This window comes from Struthio camelus, chromosome 7, assembly GCF_040807025.1.
Source record: "Struthio camelus isolate bStrCam1 chromosome 7, bStrCam1.hap1, whole genome shotgun sequence".
Taxonomy (NCBI): domain Eukaryota; kingdom Metazoa; phylum Chordata; class Aves; order Struthioniformes; family Struthionidae; genus Struthio; species Struthio camelus.
The window spans coordinates 29,778,059-29,792,353 of NC_090948.1; the positions used below are offsets into that span (position 1 = coordinate 29,778,059).

Here is a 14,295-nt window from a genome sequence, read left to right on the forward strand (position 1 = left end):
ACTTTTCTGCATGGAGAAATGTTTAATATTCTTATTTTATAATACCTATGACTTTGGCCAAGACAATGCTATAACATTTATTTTGAAGCAATGAAACATCAAACCTACTGTTGTCTTTACCTTTGTCTAAGCGAGGAGTTGTGACACCTGAGCAAGCTGATTTCTTAAGAAAAGGATAATAATTGCGATTTAATGTACTATTAGGGTATGATGCTAATGGCATCTGTGCGGTTATATGGAAATAACTGTATGGCTATAATGTCATCACCAGTTACTTAGAAGGCTAGGTTTACTCAGGTCGTGTTTTACTAATGGGCAACAAATGCAGGTTCAGAAGCAGAATGATTTACGGACCGCATAGACTAAAACAGCGGACACTGCTCAGTCAGTGGACTGCTGGTTGGGATTGCTGCAGTTTGCAGGGATCTCAGGGGAAGGCTGGGGACCGTAAAAGTGAAGGCAAAGGGATCATCGCAGTCAAGTAGTGGGAGACAGGTTGCATGGGTGGTATCATCTCGGGCAAATCACTGGAGACCCCTGAAAACACTTAGTGTGGACACCCATCCTCCGGGATGGAGAACAGCGCTGCTTGGGACCAGGCTGCTTTTTAATTACTGGACCCTTTAAGACCAGTAACTAACCTGCTCTTTTCCCAGTTAAAACCCAACCTTTTAAAGAATATTTCCTTTATCGATAATAGTACTTGCATACGTGTGACATCTAGAGAAGAGTGTATCCAAAACTTCTCTTTGCAACTCTTTCCTTGCGCCTTTCCTCAGGCTGTCACGGCCATGACAACGCTCCTGCACCACGCACTTGTTACTGTATGTGCGCTGTCTGCTTCTTAAAAGAAAAAAATAATTGCTGTCATACTGTCACCTCTGCGGACAGCCGCGGCGGGGCTGCGGCTGCTCCCGGGCGCCCTGCTTTCCCAGGAAAACAAGTTAACTTATTTTTCTTTTTTTTCTTTTTTTTTTTTTTTTTAACGGGGGGGGGGGGGGAAGGTGCCGCGCTCCCACGGAGTGCCCCGGGCGCCCCGGTCTGGACGCCCACTCGGGGCAGCAGTAGGTGCCGCGGGGCGGGGGGTGGGGAGGAGTCCCGGGACTCGGCGGGGCCGTGGGAGGCGCCGGGGCCGCTGCGCCTTTAAGGGGCGGCGGGCGCGCGCGGGGAGCGGCGCGCGGGGCGGCGGGCGCGCGGCTGGCGGCGGCGGCATTGTTCCCTGACGTCACTCGGCCGGCCCTGCTGCCGCGGCGGCGGCGGCTGCTCTCAAACTTGTCTTTGTTATTCCGAGCTCCCCGGCTGACACGGCGGCCGCGCGCAAAACCCGGAGCCGGAGCCCGAGCCGCGCCGGAGCGGAGCCGGCGGCGCGGCGCTGGGGGCGGCCCCGTGGGGGCGGCGCCGTGGCGAGGGGGGGGGCGTCGCGAGGTTCCCCCTCGCCAGCGCGGACGCGCGTGGGTCCCCCGCTGCCAGGGCTGTGCGACACGCTATTTTTGTTATTATTTTCTTTCTTTGCAACGCGTTCAGCGGGGCGAGGCGGCGCGTGGGAGAAAAGAAAAGCAGCAGCAGCGGGAGTTTGTTGGGGACGGGACGTGGAAAACCCACCGGAGCGTGAAACCACCGGGGAAGGGGCGGGGGCCGCGGCGGCTGGTTTGGGGGCGTCCCCGCAAAGCGGTACATGAGCGGCCGCGGCGGGAGGGAGCGGGGAGCGCGCCCGTGGGGTGCCCGGGAGTTACCGTCGCGCAGAGCGAAATAAACGCGCAATTCCGGCTGGACGCATTCAAACAAACAAACAAAAAAATTCCTTCCCCCCCCCCCCCCCCCGCCCCATCTCCTCGTAATCCGGCATCCTTTTAAAGTCCAGATCTTTCTCCTCCTCCCAACAACAAGACAAATCTGACCCAGTGAAGAGCTGCTCGGTGCTGTTTAAATTGCTTATCTTAATTGCATAATCTAACAAGCCCCGTTGGAGCAGGGATGAATATATTAGGCTTATTAACAACTCGTCATAAAATATTGATTGTCCTGGAAGTGTTTTATCAAGGGGAAGCGAAGCCGAGGGAGTTGTTTTTTTAGAAGGTTGGTGCTCGTCAGACAAGGACAGCTTCGTGTTATTTTTCTCCCTGGAAATCGGGCTGGATTTCCTGAGGAGGAGGGAAAAAACCCGCCCCATTGTTGGCGCGGCGCGGCGCGGCGCGGCGGGCAGGGAGCCCCGGCCCCCCCGGCGCCGTCGGGTCCCCCCGGGGCGGGCGCGCAGCCCCGCGCCCACCTGGTGCCGCGCGCTCCCGGCTCGGCAATAGCAGCAGCGCCGGGGGCGGGGATGGTGGCAATAAATCCCGGAGGGGGGGGGGGGGTTAAAAAAAAAAAAAGTATAAAGTGAAATATGTCAAGCGGCAGAATATTTCGGCGTTCCCGTGTAATCCCCCTGCCTGCTCCGTAGTTTCTCCCATCCCCTTAAAGGAAAAAAAAAAAAAACCCTCCTTTAAAGATGGTATAGACGGAGGCACCGCATGCTTTAGAGTATATTCGTTCCAGGGTGGTTTTCCCCTAGTTAATAACATAAAAACACAGAAGGCAGGATATTCTCGTGCTTTCAATTTCCAGAGTGGAAGGGTTTCTGAATGCGTGCTATTCAGGAAGATTAAAATGCGAATCCCCGCCTTAAAATATAGTGTAAGACCATATTTGTGTTTTAACTTGTATCTACGGTTTTAACTTTGCGTGATTTAGGGGGGAAAGGGGAGCGAGAGGGGGGGAAGAGAGAGGGCGAAGGAAAGCACATCCCTGCAGGAGGCAGCTCCCTTTCAGATAGGAATCTGGGACAGATTTTGCCAGCAGCCACAAAGCATGGCCCTTTGGTAATAGAATAGCCAATGTAATTTGACACTTCAACTTGCTGTGCTCTCTGCTAGTTGATTCACTTACTCACCCACTAACATTGAGCTCCTTTTCACTGTCTGTGGGCAAGGGGAAAAAAGGAGGGGGGGGACCAAAAGAAAGCGAGCAAAAGGAAGCGGGGGGGAGAAGGAAAAGGGGGGGGGTAAAAATATATATATTTAGAAAAAAAAATTCGAATTGAGCTGCAAACCAGTTGGGGCGGGGGGGGGGGGAGAGAGGATTTTTGCCTGCCTTCTTCCTTATCCCTTTCCTGCCGCCAGCCTGCTGTGCAGCGTGCGGGTAAGTTCCGCGTCCGCTCCGGCCCCGCGCAGGTCGCGCCGCGCCGCGCGCCAACAATGGGGCGGGGGCGCCGCGCGGGTTGCGCGGGGGCGCGCGGGGCTCCGCGGCGGCGGCGGCGCTGCGCGGGGGCGCCGGCCGGGGCGGGCAGGAGCCGCCGCCAGCACAAAGGAGGCTGCGGCGTCCGCGGGGCCGCGCCGGGCCGGGCCGTGTGCGCGTGTCGGTGCGCGACGCGCGGGGGAGCTGGGGCGGGCGGGCTGCGGGAAGCCTGCCGGGCTGCACGCTGCCGGTGCCGGGCTTGGGGCGAGCGGGCGGGAGCGCCGCCGCCCGGCCCGGGGCAGCGCCCGGGGACCGCGGCTCGCCCGCCGCCGCCGCCTTTGTGCGCTCCGCGCCCGGCGACGTAAGCAGGGAGCGGAGCCGGCGCGGCCCCCGGCGCGGCGGGACGGGCTGCCGCTGGCCGCCGAGGGGTCGGGCCGCGGGAGGAAGTTGGTGCCGTGGCCGGGGGTTTTGCGCTAGCAACTTTGTGCCGCACGCGTAAAGTTCAATTTGGGGGCCGTGGTGAGGGGCGCGGGCACGGCGGGGAGCTCTGCCCGCCGGCGCCGTCACCGCCTTCGTTACAGCCGGGGCGTGCACGGCGGGCAGAGCGTAACCCGGGCGGCTTTTGTCTCGGGTTGGGGGCGTCCCGCTGGACACTTGCGGCAGCGGCGCAGATTATCACGAATTTCAGCCTTCTAGGTCCTCTGTGGAGAGCGAAGCTAACTTGCGGAATAGCTATAGCTCTGCATCGCTGTCTGGTTGTGCACAGTGTATGTTTTTGTGCTTCAGTTAATAATCTGCAAACGGCTTAATGGCTCTGTAGTGCCAGAGGAATTGGTTTTCTCCATTTACTTCAGCAGGCCTGAGTGAAGCTGGTGTTCTGGCTGCTTTTTTCAATGCATTGACATGAGAGAAGAGGATTTAACTTGGCAGCCTGAACAAATGCTCTATCAAAGGTTTCCTAAGAGACAGTAGGAGAGCAGGGGGAGATGAATGACCTGGGGTAGTTTTAGGGTGCTACCTATGCAAGCTTCCTTTTAAATATGAAACGGCCATTTAGGACTCTGAATAAAACCGTGTGCATCAGAAAGGCGGCGGGCTTATAAAATTTAAAAGGGCAAAAGCCCATCAATGCTCAGGCGAAGCTTTGGCTCCCAGCTCTGGTTGAGTAGCTCCAACTGCCTGGAAGTGCCAAAGCTTTTAAGGAGCCTTTAGCAGCAGCTCCTCTGCAGCAGCAGCAGCGTGGGACTGGGGCGGTCGGGGGCGGTCACGCGAGGGTGACACAGCCTAGGGACGCGGGGTGGCAGGGAGATGAAGCAGAACCAGGGTAGGGGGGCCTGCTCTGGGAACAGGGCCGACCCCGGCTGGGTGAAAGCCCCCGCGAGCCGCGATGCTCCCGCAGGTATGTGGCACCGTGGCAGGGCTTAACTTGGAAATATGCCCGCAACAGCAGAAAAGTTTGACAAAGGAATACAGCCAGATGAGACACCCGTGGCAGCGTTTGGGAGAGGAGGGATTCGTCCGACAGGCGCGCTCGGTCTCTGAGCGAAACTTTCGCTTCCTTCTCTTGAGGGAGGGAAACATACTGTGGCATCGCTCTTCCCTGGTGGGGCCTGATTCAGGTTTACGAATGCCAGAAGACTTGCTCTGACCTTTTTCTGTTCGAGTTGAGGATGTTGAAACACCAGCCATCAAACAAAAGACACATTGAAAGCAAGATCTGCAATAGAGCATGTGTGACTTTGAGGCTAGTTTGAGTGCATTTGGTGACTGTTTTCCTCTGAGTTTGGGAGGTGGGGGAGGAGAAAGAAAAGGCCACTTATTTTTAAAATGAGATTATGGAAAACATGACTTGAAATCATTAAATATCTCAGAGTGAAGGACTGTTTTTTCCTTTTTAATCTCTACTTTTAAAATGTCTTATTAAAATGTCTTGATTTCTACTTTTTGCATGTATTTATAACTGCCAAATTACAAGAAGAATGTTTTTCTCCCTGAGGACAAAGATAACTAAGAATTTTTCAGAATCTATCACCAAAAAAAAAAAGAAAAAAAAAACCCTTAAATCAACTCTGAAAATCTGAAAAGCGTTTTTAGGGTTACACTTAAAAACAATGAAAAAATTCTGTGAGATTTAATGGACAGTTTTGTGGGCTTATCTGTTGAAGATCAGGCTGTGTCAAAAGGTGGCTGATGTAAAGATTATTCTATACGTTGTAATTAAAATTCACTTTGGGCTTCCAGAATTTTTTTTGAAAAGGGAAACCCTCAGGACCAGTCAGTTTAGGTATATAGCTTGCCAATGACACTCATGTTAACATGGACAGATGCTTTTATTGTTTACATTGTTTGAGGTCCACAATACCTTAAATAAACGTTGATCATGATTAAAAACAATAATTGAGTCTGTGGCGAAGGATCAATGCAAACTTTGTTTCAGGAAAGAACTGTGTTGCTGTGTATGTATGCTGTGTGTGTTTTGTGCTGTCCAAGATGAAATAAAAACGTAATCCCAGTGCGGTATAAAACACTTTCTTCAGGATATTTTACGAAACTCGCAACAGATAGTAGATTAGTTCTTGCACGGTCTGAAGGATTTTTACTGATCAGAAGTGTTGAGGAGGAGGCGAGATGAGAGGATCCTTTGTAACGTGTTTCCATTCATAACTTTTCTTGGGAGTTGCCTGCCCTTTCCCCTAAATCTCTTCCACTTTTATAGGCTCCAAAGGTTTTGTGTCCACAGAAAGGCTCTCGGCTGGCAATTACATCACTGACACTATAGTTGGAGACAATGTTGGCTGGTCTCTAGCAGCTCGGTGTTTGTGCGAGAGGCCTGGAAAGCCTGCTTTCTCCCTGGAAAAGGAAGAAAAAATAGCTCGGAAAGGAAGCAAAGTTAGAATTCCTTTTGCCTTCCCTAACGGTTTTGCTACGCTTCAGGACAATGGGGATCCCGCCCGCTCTCGCGCCGCGGCTGCGAGGAGCAGACCTCGCGGTTGGCCGGCATCCGTGGGGACCCGCGCGGCGGCGAGACGCCGGGGGCGAGCAGAGCGCCGCCGGGGCTGGCGGCGTTGTACCTGGGAAGCCTGTTTCTCATAAATAAGTAGACCCGCAGTTAATGCTTGCGGTAACAAATTTGACCGCCGTGCAATTGGCTGATTTGTTCGCTCCTAGTTAGACCAATCTCTGTGAAATCCTACCCTGTATTGCAGCGAAGTGGCAAGAGCGGGGCTGAGGAGTTTTTTCAGGGTTGGTTGCGCTCGTTCCCGTCGAGGGACTGTAGTGGCGCGAAGAGCGCAGCCCGCTTCGGCGCCGAGCTCACGCAGCGTACAGCGCGTCGGTGCGGGACAGCGCACGTGGGCGCTGATACACTGGCTGCTCACGTATTTTACAAGTGTTTTGTCCTTTCGCTGAACTCGGGTGTATCTCAGCTTTCCTGCTGCTGATAAGTTGAGGCAGGGTCAGTGGCATTAGAAATCATTTCTGCTTTAAAATGGTGTTTTTGGCTCAAAAACAAAAGGTCTGTAAATCGAAGCGTTGCTCTGTCATATTGATTTTTTTTTTCCTTTGCTTTTCCTTTCCAACAGCAAAAACTTCTTCTGTAGCAATTTTCACTTTATGTATTTCCATTGGGTTTTACTGGATCATTAGCATTCAGCTTGGGTCAATGTTAGGATATTTTAAAGGTGAATACTGGCTGCAAAAGAAATGCCCAGGCAATGGGTTATAATGGATCTCCACAGTCCGACTGTTGGAGGCAGTAGTGCATTATGAGAGTGGAAGATGGTCTTGCACTTGTTACGTGTTATTTTTGGCTCTAATACTTAAAGATGCACTGAAGTTAGCGTTGCCTACAAAGGTGATGTCTGGTGCTTTCAGTGCAGTGACGCTACCCTTCCCTTTATCAAGCGGGGAAAATTTCTCTAAGTCTTATATATCTGGAGGAAAGAAGACAGTGATCGTTAGGCAGACAAAATGACTTCCCATCTAAACTGTCCTGCAAATAGTAACAGAAATTAACTTAATTCACAGGGGGCAGCTCAGTCCTGAAAGAAGATGCCTCTCTGAAGCCCCAGATATGTGATGATTTGATCCAGACCACCTGTGGTTTCCTTGAGTTGATTATACTTCAGCTTTTAAAATCTATATCAGAGGGTAGAAAAAGTAGCTTGTAGTCCTGCCCTGAATCCTGGAGCAGCCAAATCCAGTCCCTTCCAAGGGGAAGGGGGGAAGGTTGACGCTTGTTTTTGTTAAGTATCTGAATTCAAAAAGAGACCCATGTGCCCTTTCATTGTGTAGTCAATAAATCAAGCTGTTTAGCATTGTGTCTAATTTAATTAACGTTAATATTGAGGTAGTGGCATATAAGCTCTCGTGTTAACACTCCATTAGGACAAATATTGGGAGTTTATCCCTTTGTTGATAATAGTGCATTTGTTTTGACTCTTCAGAGCAGCTTTGAATTGATTCCCAAAGTGAAGTGTGAAGGCAACAGGGGTTCAGCACAGATAAAGGGGGGGGGAAAAAATCACTCAAAAAACATTATTATGCATGGCACTACAAATCTGTGGAAATTCCATAAAGCTGTGGATGTGGATTGCCCCTACTGTTCGCTGCTTGCCTTCATAAGGAGCTGCTTTTTCTTTTCCCCCCCTCCCTTGCCGACTTAGCGTTTGTGTGTCAGCGGCTGGCGGCGAGCTGATTTGCAGGGCAGGCGGCGTTACGCCGAGACGGCCGTCTGCAGACCTGGGAGGTGCAGGCGGGCGGCCGCCGGCTGCGGGCACCGCTGCTCTCCTCTCCCCAGAGCCGCGTTTCGGCTTCGTGGCGGCCGCTGTCGGGTGCGAGGTCGGGGAGGCTGAGGCTGCCGTACGCCTGTTTTGCCAGAGAAGAGCAGCGCTGCCGTAGGGCTGACTGAGGAACCGGGAGCAAATGCAGCCTATAGATTCGGATGACTGTAATACGTATCTGTTGTGAAAGCTAGCCTGCGAGTGAAACCACAGACTTTGTATGTCTGACAGCAGCCAGCCAAAGCAGCGTGGGAATTGTCAGTTGTCTTTATTCGGTCTCCTTCAAACGCTTCTTGTTCTGCTGCTCTAAACTCTGGGAGCTGGTAAACAGCTCTGGTGACTTATTTTAGCAGTCGGTCTGGTCCGGATAGCATTAACTGGAGGCTGCTACCCGGCTGATCTGTTTAATACACAAACGTATACAGTGCAGATAAACTTTGCCCTGATCATATTGCGTACAGTTCTTTGTACCTGTGAAATACCACTCGCCCTCTTTGCTGTATGGATTAAAACGTATATGTTTGAGGAGTAGAGGAAAGAGAAGATAAGTTGACAACAAGTTTGTGGTGTTTTGGGGTTGCCTTTATTGTTGGCGGGGGTTTTTTCTTGTTTGTTTTGGTGCTTTGCGGTTAGAGAGCGACGGTGATTGACTGCCTGGCAAAGTGAGTGTTGTCAGTCTCTTGGAGGTTTCTCGATAGTCTCATAACTAATCAGAAGGGTTTATTTATTGGGGCTGCAGTGACATAGAGCTGTGACAGAATAGCAGGGCCTACAGCTGGCGATTTAGTAGCAAAAACAGTTCCCTTGATGAGTATCTGCTTATTTCTTGGCTGCGCTCCTGATTCCCCCCGAGAACAGCGGAGCCTTTTAGGCTGCTCTGAAGTAAGCGTCTCCTGTATCTGCATCAGTGCAGGTTTCTCTTCCTTGCTTGTGTTTAAGCCCATCCCCAGTACGGATGAGCTGCCAAGCACAGCTCGCTGTGTTTACGAGGGCTTGGTGGGCTGGGACGGCCGGGCAGGGAAGCTGAGGCTGACCTGCTGTTGAGTGGCTGCTGCCCGAGAGGGTTTGGACTGGACTTTCCTGGAAATTGCATAGGCTCATGATGATCTTGAAGAGGTTGGGTTTCCCTAATCTGGGTATGACAGCTTTCTTGCCATAGGTAGAAAGCCTCTTAAACTCACAGATTTTGGGGGGGAGGGGGAGATTGATTTTTTTCCTTAAACAACTTTTCCATTGTGTATCACTGGAGCTCAGATCATCTCTTCCTTATGCCTTCCTTTCGGGAAGGATCTGGGTTATTGTCCGACACCCACCTGATAAACAGGTATCCTTCAGCTCAAAGATTTCCGTCTGTCTTTGGTTATTTTAGCAGTGTGAAGGAGTGGTGAGGGTGGGTGGGGGGAACGGAGGCCCAAGTAATGAGATGGCCAGATCTCAGACTTGCAGGATCCTCCTTAAGGCAAAAGTTATGTTGGACCAAGGCTAGCGAGGGCCAGGTGAGCTCTGCCCAGGCACCCTCTGCTCACCTCGGGGCTCGGCAGCTGCCACCGTCATCGAAGTGTTTTCCGGCACTCCTGCAGAGCGTCTGCCGTGCTGCTTTCCTCTCGGTGAACTTTGTGCTTGGTAGCAGATACTTGCAGCCTGCTGCAAATCCCTGTTACAACAATGACCACTGTTTCGGTACATATTGTACCTCTCTATTTCCTGAATTTCAGGGTTGAAGTAAATGTTTATACATGGAAAAGCTGTCCACCAGGCTTGCTCCGGGGCTGCACAGTTGAGAAGCGTTGGAACTTACCGAGGCTCAACTCCCCTCTTTGTTTCTGGATGGTGATACAGTGACATTGCTGGGTTTTCCTGTTGCTTCCACTTTCAACAGGATAAAAGCAAAACAAATTACCTGCTTTGGAATAGGCACCCCTTTTCAGAAATTATTTCCCTTACGAATCATCCATACCGTTATTTTAGCATAAACCTTTGTTTTTCCTCTAGCATTGCACACATCCGTAAGATTTTGGCTGTGTAAATGACAAAAAGAAGCCTTATAAACAGGAAAAAATGCTTAGAGAATGTTTCTGTTTAAAGTACAGTGGAAAAATATTCATTACTATCTCTAGACTAGTTTGAGCACAAGCACTGTCTCTTTACACTTTACAACTAGAATGTATTCATGGGTCAACAAAAGGCCCATTTGGTTATCTTTTCCTCTCCCCCCCCTCCCCCCCCCAAAAAAAAGTAGGAAAAAAGCTTTAAAAATCACTTGTAAAGACTTTGTTGACATTAAACTCTCAACAGAACAGTTTGTTTATATATCTATCCATATACGAAAGAGAAGGTTTTATTATCCGACAGGTTTGCAGAGGGAAAGAGGAATGATGTGGTTGTCAGGCAGTCTACCCAATCTGTTGGTGTCCTCCTCGTAAATTCTGTGTTTGTTCAATGCTCTTATAACCCTTTTCCCAGCAGTAGGATCACAGAAGTCAACTTGTTTGCAGCTGGTATACAGCTTATGTTGGCCTCCTTTATAGCAACCCAATGCTTTTTCCCCAAGCCTTTTCAAAGAAAGCTTCCCCCCCCACCCCTTCTCTTGCCACAGACTGTGGCATTTAATTTAGTGATTATTTTATTGTATTTTTCTTTAAGATTGGATGCTCGTTCTAGAAAGACTGTGGTCCAATGAACTGTCATCCTACAAATGTTCTTGGGATCCTGGCTATATGCAACTTCAATCCAGTATTCGAGCGCTTTATATAAGCGCTAAGCCCCACCTTGCTGCTGAGATATAGGCGTTATCTTCCTTGTACAGAAAATCCCGAGGCTGAGTTGCTGGGGTATGTGTGTGCAAGTGTGGGTATGTATTCGGTGACTGAAAACGTGAATGCGACGTGTATTATGTCGTGTTTGAGGCTCGTGTTTGACTTTATCACGTTCACGAGCCCCTGCTGCCTTGCTTCTGAAGCCCTACTCCAATGCATCTCACCTGAGGAGATTTAAAACAGCCACCAGTCCTTTGCTAGGAAATTTGTTGCAGGAGCTGTACTTCCATCTTTTCCTTTCCACCTCTCAAATAGGAGATTTCTCCCGAAATTTACATCAGTGGTTAAGAAGTGTTAGGTTGCAGTCCAGCTGGAGTTTGATATCATTAGACACGGGAGCCGACCAGCTTTCCAGCTGAATGCATGGCTTTGGCTTTTGGCACTGTAAAATCCTGACATCTCACACATTAAAAATCCTAAGTGTTATGTAAGGAGAAGTTATGTGAGGTCACCAGTAGAGCCTTCTGAACCGCAGTTAAAGCACCCTTGCAAGGTGAAACATTTGGGGTCGTGTGAGCTTTTTGCAGCTCTCCGGCCTGAGTGCCGGAGCAGCGACCTCCTCCTGCGTTGGCCGTCGCGAGGTCTCCTTTGCCATTGGCTCTCGGTGCCGTTCCCAGGAGATGATGCCGGGAGGGTGGCAGTGAAGTCGGACATCTAGCCGTTAAATGACAAGTGCTCTTGCTAACCAACAGGGGACAGGAAGCTGAATGTACCTGGGGAAAGCCCCAAAACTTTTTTTTTTTTTTTTAATAACAAGTACTTAATTCCAGTATTTAATGTGGACATAGCTCACACTTGAAAGACGCAATCCTCAGACTCTCCTGAGCTGTGTAACGTGCTTACCTTCAAGGCCAAACCTTGCATGCCAGAAGATCCTCAGGTATGAATTACAAGTAAAGGAAGGAACGACTGGGCCTCCTCTGTACTTCAGAAGGAATCGGCAACAGGGCGCAAGATAAACATTTTAAGCATTGTGAAATTGCAGTGTCCTCTGAAGTTTGTGCAGTGGGGATTGCAGAGGTGAACTCGGAGATGATGGGCCCTCCTGCTGAGGGTAGTGCAACCGGAGGAGTACATGTTAAAAGAGCGCCGAGAGCCCCCCAGTGAAGGTGTAGACCGGACTGTGCAAGGTGCTGTACAGACTCGGGAATAAGCAGTAGTTCTCTCTGTGAAGACCGTGCAAAGGACAGGGCGGTGGGTAGTTAGCAGCTCAGACCCACTGTGATTAAAACAGGTTCTGATAACCTTTCCGATGACTCTTACTCACTGGAGATCACTGTGTGGAGTGAGCGGCAGGCAGCAGGCGCCGGGAGGGCGTGTGGTCCGTGGGAGGTGCGCTGCCCCGGGGGGAGGCAGGCGGCGGGCATCAGATGTGCAGGGCCAGCCTCGTTTCTCCCGAAGCGAAACATCATCTCATCTTTTACATCTGAGAAATATGTGAAATTTAGGGTTCGTGTGCTGGAGTTTGTTTTGTTAATAAACTGACGCGTTAAACGTCCGTTCTGAAAAGCGTGGCCTGTTCCTGTAGGTTGCCCTGCAGTGTACCCGGCCTCACTGGGCGGCAGCGTGGGACGCTGGTTTTAGGACACCATTTTTTTACTCTCTGGGTATCGGGGTTCAGCGCTGCGCCTGGCCGTCGTGGTTCCTGACACTAGTCTGGTCCGTGTAGTAGCCTGTCGCGTATATTTGCCAGGGGTACTAGACATGCAGGCGAGTGTATTAAGCGCCTGAAAGGAGGAGGGAAGCAGAGCCCGGGTTTGTGGGGATGAGCGGGACGGCTTCCCTTACTGGCCACCATCTCTCTGTCTGTTTCTTGCCCTGTGGCTTGTGCTCGGCCAGGAGGCCGTTTGGAGCAGGGACCATCTCCTTGTAGCGGTGCGGCACCTGCCATGGGGAAATCTTACTTGGGATGGTGTGCAATGCTGAAAATAGTGAAGGGTGATGCCTCCTGGGGGGTCTGCTCACCGTTATGTGATAATTCTATCATTGGATTTCGGTGATCATGTTGGGGGGGGGGGAAGTGGAAATACATGAGAAATACACTACAAGATTCAGAGAGAGACAGCATTTTCATTCGAAATCTATAAAGACTTTATTATAAGGTTTTGTAACCTAAGTGCAGGTAAAACATGAACATGCATGAACTTTTTTGTGAAACCTTTTGTGAAAATCTCGTGTCAGTGCCGCCTGTTTGTGCAATACTAGTGTTTTGAAGATTCCGACAAGATTTCTAGTATTTCTGGCAGATTTTTTTTGAGTAGTGTATGATTTAAAATTCTGATTGAAAACTTTGCTGAATTTGGTTACCCCAGAAGAAACAGAATGTTGCTGCAAAGTCTTAGTTCTCCTTTGCCTGAAATTGCAGATAGGGCTCTCAACACCTCTTTCTCAATAAATAGAAATGTAAATCAAAAATACTTGTAACGTTGCCAGCATCTTGTCCTAGCAATATCCCAGTGTATTAAATCACGAAATGATGAAACATAGTTCATATTTTTCATACAATGGAAGATATTTCTTAAAGCATATTTTTGCTCTATTCATATTCCTTCAGCGTTTGTGAATTCATACTTTATTTCGCTGTAGAAACTGGTAAAACAGACAACTTACCTAATAAACTCTTTATTGAAGAAACAAAAGGATTGAGAAGTCACCTCACCCTTTCCACCCGACTTAGGAATAATTTGTAGGAAATGAAATATGAATGCATATATGTTGATCTCTCTCAAAGATTAGTTGGCTTCTGTTTAATAAGGATAAAACGCCTCCAAAGATATTTGGAAGAGATGGGAATTTTCTGACAGTTGATCTGTTTGTGTTTTCTAATGTAGAATATTTTTAGCTTAAGATTGTTTCCAAAGACACTGTAGTTTCCATTTATTTTAAAACCCTGGATGGGAAACGAGATGTTAGACCTATTATAATGCAACCTAGTAATTAACATATGTTGGCCTGCCTCTGCCAGGACTTTGCTATGAGTAATGCGGGTTGCACAAGTGGAGGAGTCGGGTTGTTTGTGTCAGGAGAGAGCCATGCGTCTGGGCACGAACGGTCAGGTCCTAAAGATAACGTCCTGGGATGTGAATCGGTGTTTGAAACTAAAAGCAATTATAGCTTAAGGGTCCTTTCAGCTGCATTAGGTTTGGAAAATTGTTAAGTCTTTTGACTTTTCATGTTGCCAATGCAACTTTTTTTTTTTTGGTTTGTTTGGGGGGGCGGGGGGGGGGCGTTGAATCTCCGATTCCTGAGAGACTGGAATGAGGGACCCCGGGGTACTTTGGACAGTGTCCCGTCTCCGTCTCTGGGACACGTGTGCTTTGCAGTCGTGTCAGGTGGGTGCCCGGTAATTGGATCCAACTTCTGCGTCCGGAGGGAACCTCCGCAGCAGCACGGGAGAAGTGGGGCAACTTAGTTTAACTGGGAACAAAGTTTTCTCCAGACTAAAAGCTGGCACGGGGGTAGTCTTAGCCTGCAAACAATTTTTACGT

The 14,295-nt window shown here is 49.8% G+C and overlaps 1 protein-coding gene across 11 annotated transcripts in view; it reads left to right on the top strand.

The window, feature by feature from the left end:
• The first annotated feature begins 2,220 nt into the window (after positions 1-2,220).
• The window catches only part of ZMIZ1 (zinc finger MIZ-type containing 1), a 358,594-nt gene continuing 346,519 nt past the window's right edge, over positions 2,221-14,295 (top strand). For 5 of the 11 annotated variants that reach the window (XM_068950532.1, XM_068950533.1, XM_068950538.1 and 2 more), the window contains exon 1: positions 2,917-3,174. The gene's annotated coding sequence lies outside the window, so the exon portion shown is untranslated. Of the gene's footprint in view, positions 2,671-2,897; positions 3,175-14,295 lie in introns of those variants that run through there. The other 6 variants (XM_068950537.1, XM_068950536.1, XM_068950535.1 and 3 more) reach the window with 4 other exon arrangements.